Source organism: Kogia breviceps, chromosome X (genome assembly GCF_026419965.1).
Source record: "Kogia breviceps isolate mKogBre1 chromosome X, mKogBre1 haplotype 1, whole genome shotgun sequence".
NCBI classification, from domain to species: domain Eukaryota; kingdom Metazoa; phylum Chordata; class Mammalia; order Artiodactyla; family Physeteridae; genus Kogia; species Kogia breviceps.
This window is the reverse complement of record NC_081330.1, coordinates 6,920,381-6,926,798: the sequence shown is the minus strand read 5'-3', so window position 1 is coordinate 6,926,798 and position 6,418 is coordinate 6,920,381.

Sequence of the window (6,418 nt, the reverse complement as noted above, 5' to 3'; positions counted from 1 at the left end):
AAATGCTGCTCCTATAGCCACCTCTCTGCAGCTGACTCACTGCCACCACCACCACCACCACCACCGCCATTCATCTCTTGACTCTCTTTATCATCGTTACCAGGATAACATTTACTGCTTGGGCAAAGGGAAGTGCTCATGTATTGCTAACTGCTTCCACTTAGTAAAATGAAAGGTTTGTGTCCTCCAGTTTCCTTTGAGAAAAAAAAAAAACAGCCATGAAAACAACCTAGAGTTACGTTAAAACCGGAGAAAGGACATATGAATGCAACAGAGCAAACCCAGCTCATTACAAATTGAGGAGGAAAAGAAAACATATTGATAGTGCTGAGGAGCCTGCTAAATAAGCATGCACTAGGAATCATTGTAGCATCACTAGCTGTACCAGAATTCCTTTTCTTTTAAGGATTCTAAAAAAAATGATTTTCAAGTTTCTATACTTTTCAGCCTAACTACCAAAAATGGCTTCATCAAATTAGCTACAGTGAGACGTTGCCATTGATGTTTTCCCCAAGGCCACAGAAGACCATCACACCCAACTTACTGGACTGCTTTTTGAAGCTTCAAATACTCCACTATCCCTTTAGAGGTCATTACCTTTAGAGATATTGGATTACGGACTTACAATATAATAGTCTTTGCCAGTCACGTTAGGTAAATGCATTGCACAGGAAGAGAGAAGGAAATAAAATGGTACCCGTTGCTCAGAGACTGTGATGAGCCAGGCTAAAGAGAACGTTTTCTGCAAAGGAAGTGGTCTTTTCTTGACCTAGGCTGGTGCTTTGAGGCTAAGCATGTGCTTTGTATTGTGCCCACCGTGGTTCAAAAGCTACTGATGTTCCACACTCCTCGCCACCACCAGGATGAAGCTTAGAATGCACGGCACTGCCAGTACCAGCACTTCGCCTGTATCATAGTCTTTTTACACATTTTTTATTTATTTTTTTATTTTTTTGGCTGTGCAGCATGTGGGGTCTTAGTTCCCTGACTAGGAATCAAACCTGCACCTCCCACATTGGAAGCACGGAGTCCTAATCATTGCACTGCCAGGGAAGTCCCTCTGTATCATAGTCTCTTATTTGAATGATTAGCACTGATCAAGTGCACTCTTTAGTTATAGCAGCTGTGTGATGTATTGATGAATATACAATAGAAGGTGGCCTGGGGGTCGGGGTGGGGCATATAGTCTCATTTCCGAAGGCATGGCTTGAATTGAGTTAACTTTTGCCACTTTACAAAATATGAGAAACGCACGTCTCCCACATCCCAGAGCACTGAAGAGGAAATTGTTTCCCAGCTTTGTGTGCCAGGCCTTGTCTTGTTAGATGGAGATAATTTAAGTAGATATTCCATCTTACATCGTTGTTTTGGTGCTCACCGTTCACCATGATTTGACTGGTCTTAAAGTAGATAGTGGTCTTAAACCACTGGTATAGACCAGTAGTGTTCAGTACGATAGCCACTAGCCATATGTGGCTGTTTGAATTAACTTAAATGAAATACAGTTAAAAATTCAGACCCCCCCGTTCATGCTAATGTACTTTCAGTTGCTTGACAGCCACATGTGGCCAGTACCTACCTAATGGACGGTGTAGACACAGAACATTTTCATCATAACAGAAAGTTATAGTGGAGGGACTTCTCTGGTGGTCCAGTGGTTAAGACTGTGCACTCCCAGTGCAGGGGGCCTGGGTTAGATCCCTGGTCAGGGAACTTGATCCCGCATGCTGCAACTAAAGATCCCGCGTGCTGCAATGAAGATCCCCCACGCAGCAATGAAGATCCCGCGTGCCGCAACTAAGACCTGGCGTGGCCAACTAAATAAGTATTTTTTAAAAATTACAGTGGATAGCACTAGTACAGACAACTCCCTTATTTAGCTTTATTTGTTGTAGGATTTCCTTGGAAATCCTCATGTCCCCAAGCTGTGGAGAGTAACAGAGATCTAGCGTATGGAAAAGCTATAAAGTAATGGATGTTCGGATGACTAAAGGGAAGTAGGGCAGTGGGTTAGCAAAGGTGTACTATTCTAAGCTTGGATAATTTGAAAGAATGTTTTCATTTGTGTATGCTATTTATTTTGAAGAATTAATAATACATTAAAACAATATTTTGAAATATTTTGATATTTACTACGTAGCTTTCTATGGTTGGAAAAAAACTTATATAATAATATAGGAATAGCTTTTGGCAGTCTCTAAATTTAAGTGCTATGGCCTTTTGCCTTTTGGACTTACCAACTGGTTTCCTGAAATGGTTCTTAAATATTGACCTAGCTAGAGGGAAAGCCTGGGGGGACTGGGCTTGCCCAAGCGTAACATTATATGTCATACTGCATTAATGTCATGTAGCACTACACTACGGCAGTTTCAATTACAGATGTGAGAGCACATGAATGTCTTCTGCAACGAATGAAGTGATATGTATCTTACTTATCTTACTTCATGCGAAGGTCCATTGCAATAATTGCTCATTATAGCCTAAGCAGCTTTCCAAAACCATAGATAGAGAAGAAATGCTACCCAGGAAAACTGTAGTATATCCAGGTTCCATACGCATTTTCGTAGCTCTTCCTAGAGGAAATGGAGTTTTGAAAGCCTGCAGGATTTTGTGCCCTGGTGCACGCGTGAGCCCATGTGCATGCGCGTGTACAGGCACCCACCACCTCTGAGGGTGTATTAAATGAGATCATTAGAATATAAGATACCTATAGCAATGACTGCTACATGTTGAATGGCCAGTAAATATTGTGCTTAACACCCTCCCCTCCTTTGTGATAAATAATAGCGTGGGAAAAGGCTGGGATATTTAATTTTTCCTTATTGCCCATAGCTTTGAATAATGAAGAGGACTTGGAGTGGGAGGAGTCTGATTAAGTTACCCAGCTGTCTTTCCTGCCCTCATAAAAAAGGCTCTTCAGGGTTTTCACTCTAGGACACTGTTGATTGACAATACTTGGATCGCCCAGGGCCAGGCCCTCTGCTAACTGGTAGCCTGAGTGTTAGCATTTCACACTTCCTCTGAATTCCATAGGGAAACCTATCCATGGAGAGGTTCTCCACACACCACACCATGGATGACTGGCTCTTGGTAACCCAGAATCAAACTCTCATTTTCCATTAGGATTGTTATAAATTATTAAATGAGAGGATATATGTAAAGTACCTGGTACAGTGCTTGGCATTTAAGTGCTCAGAAATTGTCAGCTGTCTATTAGAGTCCTATTTCCAGGTGTTATTATCCCCCATCCCTGGGTCTTCCTCTGACTGCCATGCCATCCAAACAAACTTCGGACTTCCATGCCTTTAATATAGCTTCAACATACGTTCTTTAAAACTAGCTAATCAGGGCTTCCCTGATGGCGCAGTGGTTGAGAATCCGCCTGCCGATGCAGGGGACGCGGGTTCGTGCCCCGGTCCGGGAGGATCCCACATGCCGCGGAGCAGCTGGGCCCGTGAGCCATGGCTGCTGAGTCTGCGCGTCCGGAGCCTGTGCTCCGCAACGGGAGAGGCCACAACAGTGAGAGGCCCACGTACCGCAAAAAAAAAAAAAAAAAAAAAAAAACCAAAAAAATGAAAAGATTGCCTAAATAGAGTCCATCTCTTGTGAGTGCTCTTAGTGAGGAAGATGAAAGCCATGATGCTGGAGCCTCATCAAGTGTAATTTTTTCTGTTGCTTCTTGTTCATATGTTCCGCTGTTCACATTGAATGATGAAGCCACTGTAAATGACTTATTTCAAGGTGCCAAATGCTCTAGTATCGAGCAAAGTACTTTATTTCCATGATATTTTTTTTCAAGTTGGGAGATCATGGGCACAGAGATTTTGAAAATAGCACTTATATATCAAATAAAGGAAGGGATTATGGTTTATAAAAAAGGTTTATTTTTCCTCAAAAATGTACCGTAGAAATGCAACCTGTTTTTTTGCTATTGGGTCATAGATGCCATCTCACTGTCATCTGACATCAGGGAGCATTACCTAGTAGCTATGCAGAATTAGTTTCTTTTGGCCCGAGAAAAAATAGGCCAAGTATGAGGCTGGTATGTAGATTATAACTAGAGAGTACATTTTTGAGTGGAACCCACTGTACAAAAGTCCTCTAATTCATTATTTCTGAAACTTCCCTGGTTTTATGAATCATTTTGGGAATTTGCTAAGAAAAATTTCCAGGTCCACACCAGGCAACCTGAAACACATTCTCCAAGAGATAGGTTTGGCAAGCTAGATTGTTAACAAGATCCCCAGCTGATTATTATTATCAGAAATTTGGGGAAATACTATGTAGCTTGCCTTCCAAACCAAAGGTAGATGTGAGGATCATTTTATGGATGCTTGATTGTGTTTGACCTAACCATTAAGGAACTACCATAGAATTCTAGAAAATGGTCAAAAAGTTTTGATGGTTCTAAAATTCTTTTCTATATGTGATTATTTGGGGGAGGAGCCGTGGAACTGAGAAATAATCTTGCCTATTGGAATCACTCTTATGGAAAAAGAATTCATATACAACAGAGGAAAGCCCATAGTGATGAATTCTTATCATATGGATAATTTGCTTCCTTGGATTCTGCTTCTGTGGCTCATGTGTGACACCACCAGGATCATAGATATGGTCTGGGAAAAAGATTATGATTTTCTTTAGCTCAGGAATCATAATATTGACTGTGTCTCTTTTCCTGTCATTTGCCTCAAACCTAGTGTTCTGTATGCAGTTGGAAGTTGATGCATGGTGATTATTGAAATAATTATGCCACCTTAGTGATTCCATGAAGGAGACATTAGCATATGATAATTTATACTTTACAGAATCTCCTATGAAAAAATATATGCAAAACTTCTGCTTCCAGGCAAGATGGAATAACAACATCCAGATTCACCATCTCCCTGAAACACCACCTGGCCAAAACACACACACACACACACACAATTTATGAAACAATGGCTTTTAAGGCAGTATACATCAAGTAACAATAAACAGGAGTGCCTGAGAAGTGGAAAACAAGCAATGTGTTATAATTGTTACAGCTTACTTCTTTTTTTTAAATTTTTTATGGTACGCAGGCCTCTCACTGTTGTGGTCTCTCCCATTGTGGGGCACAGGTTCCAGACGTACAGGCTCAGTGGCTATGGTTCACGGGCCCAGCCGCTCTGCGGCATGTGGGATCTTCCTGGACCAGGGCATGAACCCGTGTCCCCTGCATCGGCAGGCGGATTCTCAACCACTGCGCCACTGGGGAAGCCCTACAGCTTACTTCTTTAAAAGAGTTTCCAGATGCACCACAGGGAGAGAGAACCAAGGTGATGCCAGGTGAATTATATAACTTGAGGAAATAAAGGTGAGTGTCTGGGAGCTGGAGTCCATAGGACAGAGTACTGGAGAGGAAAGAAATGAACAGAAATGGAAACATTGACACCTGCAGAGGATCTCATTCATGTATTCAGCAGAATACATGCATATGAGGAAACTATCCCAGGGCAACAGTGCCATTTTCCACCAGCCAAGTAGGAAAAACGCATAATCCATGGGGCATTAAATAGAGTACCCAGAAGGGACTTGCCTCAGCATTGGGGAATAATTAGCCCTAAACACTTCTGGTCCCACTTAACAAATCACAAAAGCAAAGCCAAAAGAGGATCAAACTGTTTCCAAATAAGTTAACTGCATCCCAGAACAAAGCTTGAGGATATTTATAGAAAGACAACCAATAAGATAAAATTTACAAGGTCTGGCATCTATGACAAATTCTCAGACATGCAAAAAAGCTGGAGAATAAGTTCCATAATGAGGATAAAAATCAATCAATTAAAACCAACCCAGAAATAGCATAGATGTTAGAATTAGTAGACAAAGACATTAAAAGAGTTATCATAACTGCATTACCATATGTTCAAAAAGTTAAATAGGGACATGAATGATATAAAAATGATCCAAATCACATGTCTATAGATGAAAACTACAATGTCTGAAATAGAAAATGTACAGGATGGGACTAAAGACAGATTAGACATTGCAGAAGATAAGATTAGTAAGCTTGAAGACATACCACTAGAAGCTATCCAAAATGCAATACAGACAGAAACAAGAAAACATTTGAAAAAAGGCATCTGAGAGTTGTGGGACAATTACAAGCACCCTAATATGTGTGCAGTTTGAGTCTCTGAACAGGAGAGCAGAAGAATATTTGAGGAAATTATGGTCCCCAAATTTCCAAATTTGATGAAAACTATAAACCCACAGATCCATGCAACTCAACAAACCTCATACAAGAAACTTGAAGAAAACTACACTGAGACACAACATAATCAGCTGCTCAAAATCAGTGATAAAGCAAACATCTTAAAAGCAGCAAGAGAAAAAAGACACCTTACATACACAGGAATAAAGGATATCAGTTTCCTCACAGGAAATAGTACAA